Source organism: Grampus griseus (assembly GCF_964374135.1).
Source record: "Grampus griseus genome assembly, chromosome: 8".
Lineage (NCBI taxonomy): Eukaryota > Metazoa > Chordata > Mammalia > Artiodactyla > Delphinidae > Grampus > Grampus griseus.
In genome coordinates this window covers 5464445-5486817 of record NC_139002.1, presented here as the reverse complement: position 1 = coordinate 5486817, position 22373 = coordinate 5464445, and positions in this window count along the sequence as shown.

Genomic DNA, 22373 nt, shown 5'->3' with positions numbered 1-22373 from the left:
ATAAAACGAATTTATATATAAAAAAAAAATCACGTCCTACTTTTAATAAGACCAGGAAAGAGGTGGGTTCCAGGCTTCCGAAAGAGAAAACTCTGACTCTGCTTCTTGCCCGACTATCCTGCAAACGGGCCTGAGGCCTGATCTCACGGGGGCTGTTCCCCTGACATGTTCACGTGTGATGTCCTACAGGGCACAGGGCCCCTTTTATGGACCCCATAATTATTAATTACTCAGTAATTCCTGATTGTGGGCTGGGGAAATATAAACTGACTTTAATAATTGCCTCAACTAGGAAGTAAAGCCTGTCACTAGTTCTGTAAAACAAATCATATACTTCTTTCTAAAAAGTTAAACGGGAGTATCTGCTTGTTTTTAGTAATCTGGCTTCCTGCTTCCCTCCATTTACATGGACAGTGACTTCAATTGCTTTTCTTTTTGACATGTTTTTATATCTTTTATTAGTGCTAAAAATTTCAGGTACTGTGGTGACTATTCAGGGTGGCTTTTGTTTAAAATTTAAATATCAAAAACTCATAAGCCTGAGAGCTTATAACATACAACTCCTTTGGACAGGAATGGATTCAAGCCGCCTAGTGACTACCATTTCGACTTTGCTTAAGGCCGCACCTTCCTTCCCCTGGCTGTTGAGATCAACAAAGAGAAAGCAGTCTCTTTCTTACTCTGTGAATACACCAAGGAGGTAAGGGTCTGGCGTCCGAGAACCAGTCTGCGTAGCCCGCCCCAGCTGCCGGCAGGGCTTCTTGCTCCGTGCCTGCGGGAAGCTCCCTCACCTGCGGCCCACCCCACACACGGCTTTGTGATCTGCCCACCAGGTGGTGTCACCGTGGCCAAAGCAAGCAGGTGAGTCTGTGCCAGCTTATTCTCCCTCCTGAGGAACTGTTCCGTCCTGCCCTCCCACCCCAGAAAGGCCATCATTTGGACACTGTTTTCTTAGGCTGGTTTTTGCTCTCTGGGTCTGGACTCTCACAGTCCTTCTCTCAGGTGTCTGACGGTGACTGCCATTGCACAGGTACAGATGTACGTACACACACTCGGTTTTCCCCAGCCTAGTTCTGGGCCCTGTTTCTGACTTCCAGCCCTGAGTTCCTGGCCCGTCATCTTTGGTATTGTTTCTTGGCCCTAAGGGTTCATGGGATGAGTGGGGAGTTGAAGAGCCTGGATTATCTTTCCTCCTGTTTTGGAAGCCCCGAGCCCAAGGTCACCTCCACTGACAAGCCCTGGGCTTATCCTCCAGCCACAGCTAGGCAGAGCGCCCCGTGGATCAAAGATGGGTCTGAGCGAGGCCCTTCCGGCGCAGGTGGGCACTGATTTGGGGCCACGCCCTGGTCCTTCTCCACACCCATCCTTCCCTTTTCCCTCCAGTTCCCGAGCCCTGTGACCGGCACCCGGAAACCAGCTCCACAGGTTCCTACGGGGGACCATTTCCTCTCTTTTTCACCTTCTTTCTCAGAGGCCTCTGGACATCTGTTCCCCTACAGTCATCTACCTTTGAGGACCGTGCTGAACAACAGCATTCTCTCCCTTCTCCGGCATCCAGGATGGTGACCCCTGAGGGTTCAGGGTCTTACTTTAGAGTCCGGTCACCTGCTGCCTTTTGTTTTCCAGAGGAAGGGAGAGGGCCGAGGCAAACTGACCACCGAGGGAAGCTGACCACGCGGCATCCCGGCCTCCCTGTGAGGACGCGACAGGCTCTTTACACGCGCTTTTAGCTGGTGTTGCCCCTAAGGCTGCAAGATGGGCCGCTGCTTCCAGTTTTACAGGAAGCCTCATTCATCAGAGCGAGGTTCAGCGTTTAACCCTGGGTCGTGTAGCTGGTCGGGGACCATGCTGAAAACCAAGCCAGGGGGCCTGAGTCCCTGCAGAGGGTTTTCACGGTTAGCGTGCCCTCTCTCCCCCACTGGAAACCGCCTGCGCCTTTTCAGGGGTTGGAAAAACTTCCACGGCAACAGGCTCCCTGCACTTAGCTTCGTCCTAAAGCAGGGGTTTGGAGGAGGCCTCCCTGCCTCTGCTCCACCGCCTGGGTTCCTGGGGCAGGTCCCAGCCTCCCAGAGTGCCCAGGGGTGCTTGCCGAGCACTGCGCTCCTGTTCTGGGTCACGGCGCCCCCGACTGGCCTACACGCCCCTTCTCTACAGTCTACAAAGGTCTGCTGAGACAACACTCACCCAGCTTGACTCAGACATCGCCCCCAGTGGGTCTCACGCTGTGAGCTTCTGGCCCTCAAACTGGACCGGACAGATCTATCAGAAACCAACCTTAACTGGGCTGGTTTCAGGTTTGTCTCAGAGACTGGTCGGTTCTAGAACCGTCTTAGAGAGGGGGCCTGGAGACCTCAGTGACCTCCCCTCAGAGTTGTTTATAGATTCCCCTGCCCTTCTCACCACCCTTCAACTTCGTTCCACCCAGCCTTGCCCCATGCCCTGGGCCACGCCTGGGCTGGAGCTGGACTGCAGGGCACGAAGCTCTTTCCTCAAGAAGCTGTGCTCTGTCAGCCTGGTCGCGTGTTGTTGTCTCAGCAGAAAATGAGCTGGGACTTCGCAGGACCGGGTTAAAGACTGTCCCCGTGGCTTCCCCAGCAGCCCTGGTCAGCCTCTAGGCATTTGCCTGATCCACTGGTAATTTTCTGTAGGTGCTGCCTAAACCTTACCCCCATCTTATTTGAAGAGCAGGAAGTATTGGGATTAGAAAGCTGAAATGTGCTTTGCACACACACACACACAACACCTGCTTCTCAGGATTTCTATGCACTGAATTACCTGTTTGCCTAGAGCACCGGGGGCTGCTGCTGTGTGTACACAAACCTCCCCTGCGATTCTCTCCTCTCCACCACCCTCACCGAGGCTGCACCTTCCAGGCTTCTCCAGAGGCTTCTCCCTCCTCTTCTGATCCTTCAGCCCTGCTCTGTGAGGCTGCGTCCCAGCTGCTCTGTGCCCAGGAGACAATGCCCTCTCCCTGCCCGCCCTGCTTCTGCTCCCTTACCCTCCTCAGCATGAGTTTGAAGCCACCTCTTCTGTCCCTTCAATAACCTCACCTCTATCCCAGTCTAACCTGTTCCTTCCTCTCTCGCTGCTTCCTCTAACTGCATCGTTTGTCATCATCACGGTGGTCCTGCCATACTTCCAAAGAGCACACGGATTTGTTTTGTTTCCCTGTTAGAACGTAAATTCCTCGAGGCTGTTTTTCAGAGTTTCTTTTTCTGCACACGGAGACTCCCAAGGCACTTGGAGGATCTAAATGTTCCTGGTGTCCTGCTGACACCGTTCCTGGCCCAGAGCTTCTGAGTTCTCAGCAGGAGGGAAGGTCCAGCTCTTGGCCATGAAGCAGCTCTCCCGGGCACTGACCCCTGTTAGGGCCTCGCTCGCTGGCTGCAGGGCTGGGGGGTGCCAGCATTTTTCAGAGACAAGAGAGAAGGCGAGCAAAACACCTCTGTGGCCTGCAGAAACAGTCCCGTCTGCCAAGGGAAGCAGTGTCAGGCCGCTTCCCCAGGGACAGAGGGTGGAGGGGGTGACGGGGAGCCCCAACTTGGTGGCCCACAAGGCCAAGGGTCAGTTCACCCCCATCTTGTTAACTCTTTGGGGGAGAAGGTGTTGATGGGGCTCTGAAGAAGATGCCCTTGGAAGATTCCCCTTCAAGGAGATCGCAGATGGGGTTGCAGCCAGCAGCCTGGGAAAAAGACGCATACAGAAGCGTTTGTCTAAAAGAGAATTAACATCCTATTTAGGGAATTCCATGGTGGTTCAGTGGTTAGGACTCTGCTCTTTCACTGCTGAGGGTGCAGGTTCAATCCCTGGTCGGGGAATGAAAATCTCACAAGCCATGGCAAATAAAAATAAAGCCATGTGGCCAAAAGTAAATAAATGTTTTATGCAACATATTTTACTTTTTTAAATTATTTTTTATACAGCAGGTTCTTATTAGTTATCTATTTTATACATATTAGTGTATACATGTCAATTCCAATCTCCCAATTCATCCCACCACCACCCCTGCTTTCCATCCTTTGTGTCCATACTTTTGCTCTCTACATCTGTGTCTCTATTTCTGCCTTGCAAACTGGTTCATCTGTACCATTTTTCTAGATTCCACATATATGCATTAATATATATTTGTTTTTCTCTTTCTGACTTATTTCACTCTGTGTGACAGTCTCTAGGTCCATCCACATCTCTACAAATGACCCCATTTCGTTCCTTTTTATGGCTGAGTAATATTCCATTGTATATATGTACCACATCTTCTTTATCCATTCGTCTGTCGATGAGCATTTAGGTTGCTTCCATGACCTGGCTATTGTAAATAGTGCTGCAATAAACATTGGGGTGCGTCTTTTTTTTTTTTTTTTTTGCGGTACGCGGGCCTCTCACTGTTGTGGCCTCTCCCGTTGCGGAGCACAGGCTCTGGACATGCAGGCTCAGCGGCCATGGCTCACGGACCCAGCCGCTCCGCGGCATGTGGGATCCTCCCGGACCAGGGCACGAACCCGCGTCCCCTGCATCGGCAGGCGGACTCTCAACCACTGCGCCACCAGGGAAGCCCGGGGTGCGTCTTTTTGAATTATGGTTTTCTCTGGCTATATGCCCAGTAGTGGGATTGCTGGGTCATATGGCAGTTCTATTTTTAATTTTTCAAGGAACATCCATACTGTTCTCCATAGTGGCTGCACCAATTTACATTCCCACAAACAGTGCAAGGGGGTTCCCTTTTCTCCACACCCTCTCCAGCATTTTTTAGATTTTCTGATAATGACCACTCTAACTGGTGTGAGGTGATAACTCATTGCAGTTTTGATGTGCATTTCTCTAATAATTAGTGATGTTGAGCATATTTTCATGTGCTTCTTGGCCATCTGTATGTCTTCTTTGGAGAAATGTCTATTTAGGTCTTCTGCCCATTTTTTGATTGGGTTGTTTGTTTTTTATAATACTAAGCTACATGTGCTGTTTATATATTTTGGAGATTAATCCTTTGTCCGCTGATTCATTTGCAAATATTTTCCCCCATTCTGAGGGTTGTCTTTTCATCTTGTTTATAGTTTCCTTTGCTGTGCAAAAGCTTTTAAGTTTCATTAGGTCCCATTTGTTTATTTTTGTTTTTATTTCCATTAATCTAGGAGGTAGGTCAAAAAAGATCTTGCTGTGATTTATGTCAAAGAGTACTCTTCCTATGTTTTCCTCTAAGAGTTTTATAGTGTCTGGTCTTACCTTTAGGTCTTTAATCCATTTTGAGTTGATTTTTGTGTACGGTGTTAGGGGGTGCTCTAATTTCATTCTTTTACATGTAGCTGTCCAGTTTTCCCAGCACCACTTACTGAAGAGACTGTCTTTTCTCTATTGTATACCCTTGCCTCCTCTGTCATAGATTAGATGACCATAGGTGTGTGGGTTTATCTCTGGGCTTTCTATCCTGTTCCATTGATCTATGTTTCTGGTTCTGTGCCAGTACCATATTGTCTTGATTACTGTAGCTTTGTAGTATAGTCTAAGTCAGGGAGTCTGATTCCTCCAGCTCTGTTTTTTTCCCCTCAAGATTGCTTTGGCTATTTGGGGTCTTTTGTGTCTCCATACAAACTTTAAGAAGATTTCTTCTAGTTCTGTAAAAAATGCCATTGGTAATTTGATAGGGACTGCATTGAATCTGTAGATTGCTTTGGGTAGTAGAGTCATTTTCAAAATATTAATTCTTCCAATCCAAGAACATGGTATATCTCTCCATCTGTTTGTGTCATTTTTTATTTTTCATCAGTGTCTTATAGTTTTCTGAGTACAGGTCTTTTACCTCCTTAGGTAGGTTTATTCCTAGGTATTTTATTCTTTTTGTTGTGATGGTGAATGGGATTGTTTCCTGGATTTCTCTTTTTGATCTTTTGTTGTTAGTGTATAGGAATGCAAGAGATTTCTGTGCATTAATTTTGTATCCTGCAACTTTACCAAATTCATTGATGAGCTCTAGTAGTTTTCTGGTGGCATCTTTAGGATTCTCTATGTATAGTATCATGTCATCCAAAAACAGTGACAGTTTTACTTCTTCTTTTCCAATTTGTATTCCTTTTATTTCTTTTTCTTCTCTGATTTCCATGGCTAGGACTTCCAAAACTATGTTGAATAATAGTGGCAAGAGTAGACATCCTTGTCTTGTTCCCGGATCTTAGAGGAAATGCTTTCAGTTTTTCACCATTGAGAATGATGTTTGCTGTGGGTTTGTCATATATGGCCTTTATTATGTTGAGGTAGGTTCCCTCCATGCCCACTTTCTGGAAGAGGTTTTACCAAAAAATGGGTGTTGAATTTTGTCAGAAGTTTTTTCTGCATCTATTGAGATGATCATATGGTTTTATTCTTCAATTTGTTAATATGGTGCATCACATTGATTGATTTGCGTATATTGAAGAATCCTTGCATCCCTGGGATAAATCCCACTTGATCATGGTGTATGATCCTTTTAATGTGTTGTTGGATTCCGTTTGCTAGTATTTTGTTGAGGATTTTTGCATCTATATTCATCAGTGATATTGGTCTGTAATTTTCTTTTTTTGTAGTATCTTTGTCTGGTTTTGGTATCAGGGTGATTGGTGGCCTCGTAGAATGAGTTTGGGAGTGTTCCTTCCTCTGCAATTTTTTGGAAGAGTTTGAGAAGGATGGGTGTTAGCTCGTCTCTAAATGTTTGATAGAATTCACCTGTGAAGCCATCTGGTCCTGGAGTTTTGTTTGTTGGAAGATTTTTAATCACAGTTTCAATTTCATTACTGTGATTGGTCTGTTCATACTTTCTATTTCTTCCTGGCTCAGTCTTGGAAGGTTATACCTTTCTAAGAATTTGTCCATTTCTTCCAGGTTGTCCACTTTATTGGCATAGAATTGCTTGTAGTAGTCTCTTATGATGTTTTGTATTTCTGCGGTGTCCATTGTAACTTCTCCTTTTTCATTTATAGTTTTATTGATTTGGGTTCTCTCCCTCTTTTTCTTGATGAGTCTGGCTAAAGGTTTATCAATTTTGCTTATCTTCTCAAAGAACCAGCTTTAGTTTTATTGATCTTTGCTATTGCTTTCTTTGTTTCTATTTCATTTACTTCTGCTCTGACCTTTATGATTTCTTTCCTTCTGCTAACTTTGGGTTTTGTTCGTTTTTCTTTCTCTAGTTCCTTTAGGTGTAAGGTTAGATTGTTTATTTGAGATTTTTCTTGTTTCTTGAGGTAGGATTGTATTGCTATAAAATTCCCTCTTAGAACTGCTTTTGCTGCATCCCATAGGTTTTGGATCGTCATTTTTTTTGTCATTTGTCTTTAGGTAGTTTTTGATTTCCTCTTTGATTTCTTCAGCAATCTCTTGGTTATTTAGTAATGTATTGTTTAGCCTCCATTTGTCTGTGTTTTTACATTTTTTCCCTGTAATTTATTTCTAATCTCATAGTGCTGTGGTCAGAAACAACGCTTGATATGATTTCGATTTTCTTAAATTTACTGAGCTTGATTTGTGACCCAAGATGTGATCTATCCTGGAAAATGTGCCATGTGCACTTGAGAAGAAAGTGTAATCTGCTGTTTTTGAATGGAATCTCCAATAAATATCAATTAAATGTATCTGGTCTATTGTGTCATTTAAAGCTTGTATTTTAATTTTTTGTCTGGATGATCTGTCCATTGGTGTGAGGTGTAAAAGTCTCCCAGTATTACTGTGTTACTGTCGATTTCTTCTTTTATAGCTATGTATTGAGGTGCTCCTATGTTGGGTGCATATATATTTATAATTGTTATATCTTCTTCTTGGATTGATCCCTTGTTCATTATGTAGTGTCCTTCCTTGTCACTTGTAACATTCTTTAAAGTCTATTTTCCTTTTTTTTTTTTTGTGGTACGCAGGCCTCTCACTGCTGTGGCCTCTCCCGTTGCGGAGCACAGGCTCCAGACGCGCAGGCTCAGCAGCCATGGCTCACGGGCCCAGCCGCTCCGTGGCATGTGGGATCTTCCCAGACTGGGGCACGAATCCACGTCCCCTGCTTCGGCAGGCAGATTCTCAACCACTGCGCCACTAGGGAAGCCCTTAAAGTCTATTTTATCTGATATGAGTATTGCTACTCCAGCTTTCTTCTGATTTCCGTTTGCATGGAATATCTTTTTCCATCCCCTCACTTTCAGTCTGTATGTGTCCCTAGGTCTGAAGTGGGTCTCTTGTAGACCACATATATATGGGTCTTGTTTTTGTATCCATTCAGCGAGCCTATGTCTTTTTTTGGAGCATTTAATCCATTAACATTAAGGTAATTATCGATATGTATGTTCCTATTACCACTTTCTTAATTGTTTTGGGTTTGTTTTTGTATGTCCTTTTCTTCTCTTGTGTTTCCCACTTAGAGATGTTCCTTTGCATTTGTTGTAGAGCTGGTTTGGTGGTGCTGAATTCTCTTAGCTCTTGCTTGTCTCCATTGAATCTGAATGAGATCCTTGCCTGGTAGAGTAATCTTGGTTGTACGTTCTTCCCTTTCATCACTTTAAATATGTCATGCCACCCCCTTCTGGCCTGTAGAGTTTCTGCTGAGAAATCAGCTGTTAACTTTACGGGATTTCCCTTGTGTGTTATTTGTCATTTTTCTCTTGTTGCTTTTAATAATCTTTCTTTGCCTTTAATTTTTGTCAGTTTGATTACTATGTGTCTTGGCATGTTTCTCCTTGGGTTTATCCTGCCTGGGACTCTATTCACTTCCTGGACATGGATGGCTAATTCCTTTCCCATGTTAGGGAAGTTTTTGACTATAACCTCTTCAAATATTTTCTCAGGTCCTTTCTCTCTCTCTTGTCCTTCTGGGACCCCGATAATGCAAATGTTGGTGCGTTTAACGTTGTCCCAGAGGTCTCTTAGGCTGTCTTCATTTCTTTTCATTCTTTTTTCTTTATCTGTTCTGTGGCAGTGAATTCCACCATTCTGTCTTCCAGGTCACATCCATTCTTCTGCCCCAGTTATTCTGCTATTGATTCCTTCTAGAGTATTTTTCATTTTACTTATTGTATTGTCCATCTCTGTTTGTTTGTTCTTTAATTCTTCTAGGTGCTTGTTCTTTAATTCTCCTAGGTCTTTGGTAAACATTTCTTGCATCTTCTCGATCTTTGCCTCCATTCTTTTTTGAGGTCCTGGATCATCTTCACTATCATTATTCTGAATTCTTTTTCTGGAAGGTTGCCTGTCTCCACTTCATTTAGTTGTTTTTCTGGGGTTTTATCTTTTCCTTCATCTGGTACATAGTCCTCTGCCTTTTCATTTTGTTTATCTTTCTGTGAATGTGGTTTTCATCCTACAGGCTGCAGGATTATAATTCTTCTTGCTTCTGCTGTCTGCCCTCTGGTGGATGAGGCTATCTAAGAGGCTTGTGCAAGCTTCCTGATGGGAGGGACTGGGGGTGGGTAGAGCTGGGTGTTGCTCTGGTGGGCAGAGCTCAGTAAAACTTTAATCCGCTTGTCTGCTGATGGCTGGGGCTGAGTTCCCTCCCTGTTGGTTGTTTGGCCTGAGGCAACCCAGCACTGGAGCCTGCAAGCTCTTTGGTGGGGCTAATGGCTGACTCCGGGAGGGCTCATGCCAAAGAGTACTTTCCAGAACCTCTGCTGCCAGTGTCCTTGTCCCCGCAGTGAGTCACCCCGTCCCTGCAGGAGACCCTCCAACACTAGCAGGTAGGTCTGGTTCAGTCTCCTATGGGGTCACTGATCCTTCCCCTTGGGTCCCGATGCACACACTACTTTGTGTGTGCCCTCCAAGAATGGAGTCTCTGTTTCCCCCAGTCCTGTCAAAGTCCTGCAATCAAATCCCGCTAGCCTTCAAAGTCTGATTCTCTGGGAATTCCTCCTCCAATTGCCAGACCCCCAGGTTGGGAAGCCTGACGTGGGGCTCAGAACCTTCACTCCAGTGGGTGGACTTCTGTGGTATAAGTGTTCTCCTGTTTTTGAGTCACCCACCCAGCAGTTATGGGATTTGATTTTATTGTGATTGCGCCCCTCCTCCCATCTCATTGTGGCTACTCCTTTGTCTTTGGATGTGGGGTATCTTTTTTGGTGAGTTCCAGTGTCTTCTTGTCGATAATTGTTCAGCAGTTAGTTGTAACATAAATATTTTATACACAGTAAAAAATAATGTGAAATAAACAAGTTAATTAAATCCTATTTAGACCAAAATCATATTTGTAGCTGGTGGTGGGTGGGTGAGAGGCGGCTTCACCTGGCGCACAAGGTGCTGTGCAGAGATGGCTGAAGGGGGCTGAGTTGGTCCTGGCGGATGGGGCAGGGCTGGGGCGGGTCAAGGGCAGAAGGTGACAGCTGCACCCGGTGATCAGCTCCAAGCATGGCGCCTCCTTCTAAAGCCTCGGGTGGGCAGCAGCCTGACACACCCTTCCTACTAGTAGGCAGGGGCTGGGGGAGGCTGGGGGAGATGGCAGCCCTTTGAGAGAGGCTCCAGCAGCCAGGTGGGAAGCCAGGGGCATCCTCTGCCCTCAGAAAGCTGGCTGCCCGGGCTTCTAGGGCCACCACCAGCGTCAGCAGGTGCTTCCTCAGTGTCTCCCCTGTGCCTGCCCAGGGCAGGGGAGGCAGGAGGGGGCCAAGGAATATGTCTCTGCCCTCAAATAAACAAACGTCTTGCTGGAGACACTTATACTTCAGTGAGTTTCAGAGTGAAGGCAGGGGCTCCAGGTAGATTTCTGTGGTGTTTGCCCCTGCCCCTACCCTGTGAGCTGGTGTTCTTTCTGGGCAAGGAAGGTGACTCATGGAAGATGCATCCGCACGATGTCCTCCCCAGGCTGGGCCGCTAAGAGAGGGTTAAGCTGGCCCCTTGTGCACCTGGGAGGGTGATTAGCGCTGGAACAACAGGTGTTTGGTAAGTCACCTGAATTATGCCTCTAATCCCAGACTGTCACCCAAATCCTGGGTGGAGGGTGGTTTGGGGCGGCAGAAAGGTCCTGGTAACAACAGCTGTAATCCGGGTGCGGATCCTGAAAAGGATGGGGTTCGGCGCCAGCATGTTTCGGCCTCCCAGTCTCCTTCTGCACTTGCCTCTCCAGTGGGTGGTGGATGCGCGGCCCTCCCCACCTCCTCCCCCGTCCAGCCGCGTGTGCCCATCCAGCCGTGTGTGCCCGTCCATCTGTGTGTGCCTGTCCAGCCGCGTGCACCATCCGTCCCTTGCTGCTCCGGGCCCGCGGTGGCCAGGAGGGTGCAGGGTGGACGCTGCCTGCTGCGAGGGCTGGTAAATCACTGTGACAGGCTCTTTTCATACCTGACCTCCTTTCCTTCCCAAACCCTCTTCCCTCTGTTTACTTTGGTTGCAGATTTATTAGACACACAGTTAAGTGCCCATTTAGCTCTGCAAACTGTCATCACCCCTGCTTTATGAATAAGATCATTCACTGACAGAACCCTTGAAACAGTTTTAACAAGAAGGTGGGGAGGGACTGCGGGAGGAGAGGACGAGGAAGTAGGGCCTCGGGTCAGTGAACGACCCGAAACCCAAAGGCGGCCTCTCCTGCAGCTCAAGAATGCAGCCAGGGCCTGCGAGCTGCCTCACGTTCACCCTGTCCGTCAAGACGGGTGTCGTCTGGCCGGCAGGACTGCGGGGTCTGGCGTTCACCCCCTTGTCTCAGCTTAGTGCACCTGCCCCAAGTGGTTCCAAGAACCCCAAGGCCTGTCGGGCGAGTCCTTGCCCCTCGGGGATCCTCGGTCGACGTGCCGGTGCTGCCGGGGCTCCCCTCCTCCGGGCGGCATCCCTTCCCAAGCACCCAGCTCCTTGAACACACAGGTAGGTCTGCTGAGAGTAGCAGACCCTGGTCTGAGTCTCTCTATGCACTCTGACCAGACGCCGGGCCCCGCAGTGAGGACCACTTACATCATCACACCTAACACCTCAGCAGCCCGTGAAGCTGGCACTGTTAGCATCTCTGCTCAGAGACAGGGAAGCTGGGCCAACGTGGTGAGGTCTCCCTAACACAGCTGTGGGTCCTTCTCCCCCCACCAAGCTGGGCTTGCTGCTAAGAGGGCCGAGGTGACTGAACCTGATCTGAGGTGGGCAGACCCCCGTGTCCTCAGCCTCCCCTGCTGGTGCCCTTGCCCCGCCTCCCACAGCTGTCACTGCGGTACCTGTCTCAGCACGCCCTCGCAGCATGGGGTGCAGAGAACAGAGCTCAGTCTGCCCCTCGAGTGTGAACGATCAAGCCCTCCATCCACCCACCTGTTCTGGGAAAGAGCCAGTCCTCCTCCCACCTCTTCTACTGTGTTTCCAGAAGCTTGGGAATAGTAGGGATTTGGGGGTCTGTTGTCATTAGCAGTGACCTTGGAAAGGGGTTCTAGCAGTTGGAGGAAGCTCGGTGGGAGGAGTCACATCTGAGGCACAGTGACAGCACCGGTCCTCGCTATGGAGTGGCAAGCAGAGAAGTGGGAGTGGTACAGAGAAGCTGGGAGACCCTCGGTAGGAGCTGCCTGCAGTGCTGAGCTCCGGACATGGGCGCTGCTCTTTCTTGGCAGTCTTGGGTGAACCCTGAGGTCTGGGCCATCCTTGGAGCTCCGGTTCTGGACCCAGATCATCATGCTTCGGCCCTCAGAGGTCCCAGAGCTAGTCTTCCTTTTCCTGTTCCCCCCTATCCTCTTCCTTGGCTTCTCCTTCAGCCATTTATTCCTTTTTATTTGCAGTATGTGTTCAATGCAAATAAATTCCATTATTTGAGAAAGTCACTGTGAATCAAAGCATAGCTACAGAGATACAAGGACAATCAAAGCAGACGTTCAACATGCAAGGAGGAGTATTCATGCACACACACGAACGCCTGAGATGTGCTGGAGCTGGTTGTTTTGTATTGCTTTCTAAGGATTGGCAAATATTTGCTTTCACTATCAAGGCTATGTGCCTGTCTGGACCTTGGAACACCAGTGTATCGTCATGGCAATCAAAGAATTCAATGAGTGCGTATTTCTTTAAAAAGCTTCTTCACGGGCTTCCCTGGTGGCGCAGTGGTTGAGAGTCCGCCTGCCGATGCAGGGGACACGGGTTCGTGCCCCGGTCCGGGAGGATCCCACATGGCGCAGAGCGCCTGGGCCCGTGAGCCATGGCCGCTGAGCCTGCGCGTCCGGAGCCTGTGCTCCGCAACAGGAGAGGCCACAGCGGTGAGAGGCCCGCATACCGCAAAAAAAAAAAAAAAGCTTCTTCACACAGAGGTAGCTGTACAAGACTTACTTTCCAGAATCAAGCCAGTTTTAGACCCAGTGTCAGGTTCTAACTGTTTAAAACACTGATTGACACAGAGTTTGCTTCAAAGCTAGCTTCATTCATAAAGGTGAAAAAAAGTATTCACAAAAATAGCATAAGAGAATGTGTATGTGCTCAATTCAGATGAGTTTCCAATGTTCAATTTACCGCATTTTTTACTTCTTTCAAGATTTACAAAAAATGCTCCGTGTATCTTTTACATTTTTACATATTATTTTACATATGCTGAAACAAAAAGCACTAATTTAAAGTTATTTGGGGTGACATTCTCATAGCTGGCATATCCCTTAAGTCTTTTTGTTATCTATAGGTTTCCCTTCCATCTCTTTTTTCAAACTTGCAATTTATTTGTAAATTGGATGCTTTGTTTCCATGAATGTTAAAGTGACTGACATCAGTATGAATTCATGATGTATTTTATCTTAAAAAAAAAAAAAAAGTGTTTCCTAGCTCTGCCTTCGGAAAAGACCAAGAAACAGTGGCTAACCCAGTGGCAATGGAAACTCCAGGCACCTAGATGATGGTCTCTATATTTTATTTCCCACTGAAAGGAATCAGGACTCCTTGGAAACGGCTCATTCCAGGTGTGAGGCGGGAACTACATAAGTCTGTCTTGTAATGTCTGCTTGTTGCAGAAGGCAGCGGAACTATTAAACGCCACTAGGTCATGTGACAAGGATGTAAGGGACACAGGAGCTAACTTGAAGAGGCTTCCACTGACCGGAAGTGGGACAAGCAAGTGTTGGTAAGAATAAAAACTACAATGGGTTGAAGCACGTCAAATACGTGTAAATCCACATCTTCAGGATTTTAAAAATAAAACTAATTCATCACCTTTGGAGGGATGCCAGGAAGGCAACTCATGATTTTGAAAATTAGTAAATAAACGGAAAACATCAAGCATTTACCCCTTATGAACTGAATCTTCAGGTAACTAAATAATTGATGAGGGGAGTTTTCTCTTTATGGAAGATAGTAAGTGAACAAGGAATGACTGATTTAGAACGTCACCATTCAAAATAAGCAAATCTCGGTGAAGATCACCAGCGTATGCTAGTATCACAGAAAGAGACACGACCAGACACCACATATGTCCTGATAAAAGTACACACCACTACCTGTGAAGGAGCCTTGCAAAAAAGAAAAGACGAAGAAACAAAAGCAAACAAACCTGAACATGATTAAGTTTCTACATCAAAATATCAATTTACAGAAAATAAAGGAAGAGAGAACATGTTAAATGATGCGCCAGTGATGGCAATCAGCAAAATCCAGACAACCTTCCCAATAGTACAACCTTCCCAATAGTACATCCACATAGACTTTCTTAAGTTCCCACTCCAAGGCCCCCAGCGTCCAGCTCAACAATCACACCATGAACTTAGTTACCATCCAAAGCTTATCTACCTTGAACGTAACTAGTTCAAGCGTTTACTCTCTGCTCTCTGATCACTGCTTTCAATTCCTCCCATTCTTAATTCAACTACAGTAAGCCCCCTACATATGAACCTTCAAGTTGCGAACTTTCAAAGATGCGAACGTGTGTTCGCATGTCCAATCACGTAAGTTAGTTCACGTGTTTGGCGTACCTTGTCACATGCGTGCATCCTCTACAAGTGGTTGTGCTTTTGTGCACTTCACTGTGCAGTACTGTGTAGAGTACAGAAGTACAGTATCTTTATTTCAAGCTAGGTCTGCAAGAGGATGACTTCATTGAACTCCTTGCTGTGTAACATGAGGGGCTTACTAATGAAGACCTGATGGAATTGGAGGCCCAGAGAAAGGACGAAGAGAGACAAGAGGAAGAAGAAGTAACTGAGGAGCTGAAGAGATTCACGATGCGGGAAATGGCATCTCTCCCCAGCCTCTCTTTTCTCCCTCCTGTGACCAAAGGGGTGTCCCTACCTGTATAAAAAACTGCTTTGACCTGTGTTTTAGATGCCCCACCTCCAACTTTTAGAAAAATTTACCATATAGATCAGACCTTCTCATTCCCTCTTCTTTAAACTCTGCATCTATCACATAAGTATTATTTTAATAACTTTATTGAGGTATAACTGACACGCAATAAACATCACCTATTTAAACTACATAATTTGACAAGTGTTGACATATGTATATACATGTAACACCATCACCACAATCAAGAGAGTGAACACATCCAACCCCGCAAAAGGTCTCCTCACCCCCTTTCTAATCCTCTCCTCCAGTCCCTTCCCCCCCCAACTCTCTTCCCCAGGCAACCACAATCTGTCTTCGATCACTGGAGATTAGTTTGTGTTTTCTAAAGATTTATATAGCTGGTATCATACAAGATGTACTGTATAGCTGATTCACTTTGTTATAAGCAGAAACTAACACATCACTGTAAAGCAATTATACTCCAATAAAGATGTTAAAAAAAAAAAAGATGTACTCTGCTTTTGCCTGTCTTCCACTGGGTAATTGTTTTGAGGTCCATCCATGTTCGGCATAAATATTTTATTCTTTTTTATTGCTGAGAAGTATTCCAAACATACGAGAAAATCTAGATAACCTTGGGTTTGACGAGGACTTTTTAGATACACCACCAATGACATGATCCATGAAAGAAATAATTGATAAGCTGGACTTCATTAAGATTTAAAACTTCTGCTCTACAAAAGACGTGGCCAAGAAAATGAGAATACAAGTCACAGGCTGTGAGAAAATATTTGCAAAACACATACCTGATAAGGAATTGCTATCCGACATATACAACAAACTCTTAAAACTCAGTAATAAGAAAACAAGCAACCTGATTAAAAATGGGCCACGTACTATAAAAGGAGCAGGTCATTTTCAAAGCTTGCCTCTAGAGACCTGAGCATCAGAGTAGACTGCGTGAAGCAAGAGCTTTAGAAACTCATAACCAGATACCCGGAAAGCAGAACTGCTTTACTCTGCCTAGATACCAGTTTACGAGGCCCTCCCAGAGCTTTGGGGTGTGTCTTTTTACCCGGTTTGTTCAAAACCAAAAGAAAAGGAATGAGAATTTAAGGACTTTCAAAGGCACAGAAGTGAACACAGTTGCAGGACGAGAAATGCGGCACTTCCAATTCTAAATTCTACAATTTCTATGACTTCACTGGGATAGCCATTTCACTATTTTTCCTTCCTAGTGAATTCTTTTCAAATTATACCATGATACTTTCAAGCTTACGGCAGGAATTGAAATTGAGATTAAGTCGAAAAGTTGAAAAGAAAAAATGTATTAAAATAGTAGATTCAAATCATTATGAAGCCAATGGCAGAGCAGCAGAAAGCCAGAAGGGTCCATATGCAGAGAACAGGAAGACAGGGAATCCCTTTGGCCTGGAGATGATCTGCACACCTTAGAAATGCAACTGCTTGGACAAAGCCTTCCTCTCCCATGACTGTTCTCGAGAAGCTCCAGGTCTATTCACTAAATAAGGCCCTCCAGGTTTCTCTGAACTTAAGGCACTGGTTCGTCTGTGTCTCTAGCTAGGCTGTAAGCTCTGCCTATCAGAAATCATGTCTGCCTTGCTCACTCTGTGTGTCCCAAACAGAAGCTCAATAGATACATGTTGAACGACTGAAGGAAGGAAGGAATGACTTCTTGCTGCCCTGCAACTTTTGGGATGCTCCTGGGTCACCAAAGGGCAAGTTAAAGCACATGTCACAGTCGGGTACCCACACCTATAGATTAAAATCTTTGGAGGGGGAAGCCTGGACATCGGTTTACAGACTGCAAGCTAAGAATGGCTTTATTTTTTCAAGGCGTTGAAGAAGAAAGAGGAAGGGGTGGGGGATCTTTGGCATACCTAGCTGTACAACCTGAACACTCTGGGCACTCTTTCTTCACCTGAAAAGTGGGATAATGATAGTAAATAGTTCAGTGATTGTTATGAAGATTTGTAAAGTGCTTAGAAAAGTGCCTAATGCAAAGTAAGTGCTGGGAGTTTGGGAGTGACATGTACACACTGCTATATTTAAAATAGATAACCAACAAGGACCTCCTGTATAGCACAGGGAACTCTGCTCAATACTCTGTAATAACCTGACTGGGAAAAGAATTTGAAAAAGAACAGATACATGTATATGTAGAACTGAGTCACTTTGCTGTACACCTGACACTAACACAACACTGTTAATCAACTCTACTCCAATATAAAATAAATTTTTTTTTAAAAATAAAAGGAGCAATAAATTTTTCTGGAAATATGCAATGTCCAAAATTATGACAAAAAATTCTGTGATAAACCATAATGGAAAAGACTGTGGAAAAGAATATATATGTATAACTGAGTCACTTTGCTGTACAGCAGAAATTAATACAACATTGTAAATCAACTATACTTCAATAAAATTCTTTTAAAAATTAAAAAGCACAACAAAAAACCCCAAAGTAAGTGCTACATAAATGTTTGATATGTGGGACATGAACAACAGTGAGACCCTGTAATGATTAATTTTATGTGTCAACTTAGCTAAGCTACAGTGCCCAGCTGTTTGGTCAAAAACCAGTTTACATGCTGCTGTGAAGATAGTTAGATATGAATAACGTTTACAATCATTGGAAAACTGTATGAAGTCTCCTCAAAAAAATAAAACTACCATAGGACCCAGCAATTCCACTTCTGGGTATTTATCTGAAGAAACCGAAACACTAATTCAGAAAAAGATATCTGCACCCCCATATTCGTTGCAGTGTTATTTACGCTAACCAAGATATGGAAGCAACCTAAGTGTCCATTGATGGATGGATGAATAAAGAAAATGTGGTATACATATTATATATACACAATGAAATATTATTCAGCCATAGAAAAGAATGAAATCTTGCCATCTGTGACAACATGGATGGACCTTGAGGGCACTGTGCTAAGTGAAATAAGTCAGACAGAAAAAGAAATATCATATGCCCTCACTTATATCCGGAATCTAAAAAAAAAAAAGAAAAACCCCACACATACACACACACACCCAAAAAACCAAAAAACTGAACTCAAGGATACAAAGAACAGATTGATGGTTGCCAGAGGTGGGAGGGTGGGAGTGGGCAAAATGGGTGAATGTGGCCAAAAGATACAAATGCCCAGTTATAAAATAAATAAGTCCTGGGGATGTAAGGTACAGCATGGTGACTACAGTTAATAATACTGTATTGCATATTTCAAAGTCTCTAAAAGAGCAGATCAAAAAAGCTCTCACCACAACAAAAAACACCTTGTGACTATATATGGCAATGGATGTTAATAAGACTTACTTGAGTGATCATTCTGCAATATACACAAATATCAAATCATTATGCTGTACACCTGAAGCAATGTTATATGTCAACTCTATCTGAATTTAAAAATAGGCAAACTAAAAAAAAAATTTACCATCAGCAGCGGACTTTGAGTAAAGCAGATTATCCTCCATAATATGCGTGGGCTTCACCCAATCAGTTGGCGGCCGTAAGTAAAAACACTGAGCCCCCCCAAAAGGAAGAAATTCTGCCTCGGGGCTTCCTTCAGACTCCACTGAAATCAACTCTTGCTGGAATTTCCAGCCCGAGTATGCCTCGAAGATTTAGGACTTGCCAGTCCACAGTTGCATGAGCCAGATCGTATCTCTATCTTTATTTCTATCATCTCTATCTATAGATTTTCTATATCTCCCATTGGTTCTGTTTCTCTGGAGATTCTTGAGTAACACTGACCCCAAGTCCCGTGTACAGCTCCTAATTCATAGGCTGCAAGGGAAGAGCTTGCTTCCCTGCCCTGCATTGTCTCTTTTGTTTGCTTTGTCTCTGTCTTTCATGTTGGAGACTTGCCTCACCCATAATCCTTGCCTAACTATATACATGATGCACGAGGTAGTTGAGGGAAACTGCAGGCAGAGTTATCAACTGGTGGGCTTTATTTATTGTAGGGTTTGCAGGCATGGACCTGGCCTCTTCTGGGGGGAAACTACGTTTGTAAGCTGTTTGGAATGAAGGAATTTATCAAAGAAATAAATGTGCTAACATTTCCAAGAATTTAAGTATGTTAATTTCTAGATGAAGAAAGTCTACTGGGACTTCCTTGGTGGCGTAGTGGTTAAGAATCCACCTGCCAATGCAGGGGACACGGGTTCGATCGTTGGTCCAGGAAGATCTCACATGCCTCGGATCAACTAAGCCCATGTGCCACAACTACTGAGCCCATGTGCCACAACTACTGAGCCCATGTGCCACAACTACTAAAGCCCATGCACCTAGAGCCCATGCTCTGCAACAAAGAGTAGCCCCGACTCACCGCAACTAGAGAAAGCCCGCGCACAGCAACTGAAGACCCAACGCAGCCAAAAATAAATAAATAAATTAAGGAAAAAAAAGTCTACCATGTGCTTAGCACATGAATGAAAAAAGACCCACATCAAAGCAACTGTCATGAAAGTTTGGAACACCAAGAATTGGGAAAAGATGATTGTGTATGTCTCCTGGAGCATGTTTGCCAGTATCTTAAGAACAGACACCTAGACTTTCTAGTGTCTGCTAGGCTGTACATCACCAACCAAATCACTCTCCTAGGTGTACCAAGTGACAGCAGTGAACGGGAGTGTTATCAGACTTAATGTTTTGCAATCTAATTGGTATGAAATAGTATTTAATTATCATTTTAATTTGCATATTTCTATTTATTAGTGAGGCGGGGCATTTTTTTATTTTAACGTATTTATTGTTCAGATATATTTCTCTGTGAATTGTTTGTAAATATCCTTTGTTAATTTTTCTTTCTAATTTCAGTAGTTGTTTATATTATAGATATTAATCCTTTTAAAATTATAATGTGTTGCAAAAATAGTTTCCCATTTTGTAGTTTTTCTTTCCACTGTGTTTTTAATGTTTTCTATAGTTTCTCCTATAAGGTTTGAATGTTTCTTTTTAAACCATTAATACCTCTGGATTATGCCTTTTTTGTGCATCATGTAGGGCAGGGACACAGTTTTCCTCCCATATGGATAGGTATCATTCCTTAACTAGCCATTTTCCACTGGCTTACAATGACACCAAGGTTATATGTGTATATACTTAGATCTGTGTTTCTCTGTTCTCCCCATTTGTCTTTTGTCTATCCATGTTACAATACCATGCTCATTTAATTACTTTACTTTCTAGTGAGTTTATTTGGTAAGAGAAGATTAATTCTTCTCCACAGTCTCTTCACCTACACAATTGTTTTGGATATTTTTAAATATTAAATTTAGAATTAGATGACCAAATCATGTGAAAAAAACCCTACTGGTAATTTTATTTTTTGCACTGAATTTGTACATTAATTTGGAAGACATATAGTCTATTTAAAGTTGTTTTTACGTTCTTTGAAGTTAAGTTTCTTTTAATAATTTTTAAAACAACTGTCTCCACAAATGTCTTATGCATCATTGTTAGAATTATTCCTAGGTACGTTATAGTTTTTGTTGATGTTACAAATGTTATTTCTTTTCAAAATTATATTTTCCATTTGATAATTGTTGGGCTATAAGAACATTGATGATTTTTATATATTGATTTTATATACAACTTTGCTAAAATTCTTTCATTAGTACTAATATTGGGATTGTAGACATTCTCAAGTATTCTCAGTAGACAATTATATCCTCTGGAAACAATGGCAGTTTCGTTTTAGCCTTTCCAATCTCCTTTCTTTCTTCCTACTGTATGAGTTCTTTATATACTTTGTATATTAATTCCTTACCAGATAGATGACTTGCAAATATTTTCTCCCATTCAGTAGGTTGCCTTTTCATTTTGTTGGTGGTTTCCTTTGCATTGTAGCAGCTTTTTAGTTTGATGTAGTTTCATTGCTTTATGCTTCTCTTTGTTGCCTTTACTATTGGTATCAGATCTAAAAGGTCATCACCAAGACCAATGTCAAGAATGGCTAAGCCTTTTTAAAAACTGATTGACCTATTGTTTTTTGGGTTTTTTAATTTTTATTTATTTATTTTTGGTTGCATTGGGTCTTCGTTGCTGCGTGTGGGCTTTCTCCAGTTGCGGTGAGCAGGGGCTACTCTTTGTTGTGGTACGCGGGTTTCTCATTGTGGTGGCTTCTCTCGTTGTGGAGCACGGGCTCTAGGTGCACGGGCTTCAGTAGTTGTGGCACGTGAGCTCAGTAGTTGTGGCTCACGGGCTCTAGAGCACAGGCTCAGTAGTTGTGACGCACGGGCTTAGTTGCTCTGCAGCACGTGGAATCATCCCAGAACAGGTCTCAAACCCATGTCCCCTGCATTGGCAGGCAGATTCTTAACCACTGTACCACCAGGGAAGTCCCTGGCCTATTGTTTTCACAGCATTCTCCTAAATTTAGAAAGAAATTTTATTTTATTTGTATTTATTTTCACTTTTAAACTTCCTGTTATTCCTTATTGTATTTAACCATTTTTTCAAGTTTTGCTCTTTCCTTTATTATACTTTCTTCTTTTCCCCCTCTGTATGCCTATGTGTGTGTGTTTAGTCCTTTGCATTATTTCTCTTTGTCTATTTATCTTATTAATGTTTAGAATATCTTTCACTATAATACATACATGTTAGGCTATGAATTTTCCTGTCATTACTGCTTTAACAGCATCCTATAAGTTCCTATCTTGTTTTTCTTATGATTTAGTTTTAATTATTTTATAATTTCAATCTTTGTTTTTTCTTTGACATGCGATGCACTCAGGAGTATGTTTTTAATATTAAAAAATACTTTTACTATGGTCAGAGAATATCATTTGTGATATCAATTCTTTCGATATTTGTTAAGATTTGCTCTGCAGTATAGTAGTCAGTTTTTAGAAATACTGTATGTGTAATTAATACGAAAGTATTTGTCTAATATAGATTTTCCAGTAAGTGTTAATTTCACTTTTTGTGTCCTTATGATTCTGGTGTGTTCTTATAAAGAATATATATTCATATATATAAATAATTTTTAAAAACATTATTCAGTTGTCTTTCTTTAACATCAATATTTCTTAGGTCCTCAAACTAATTTAAGAAGTTTCCCAGGGAAGAATATGCTTTATTTCTTATTTGATGCTAGAACTTCAGGTTGAAGTTATTCAACAAAACACAATTAGAGTAATGTGAGAATATGTTGAATTTTTCATACGATAGAACAAAGCTGGTTATTTTTGTG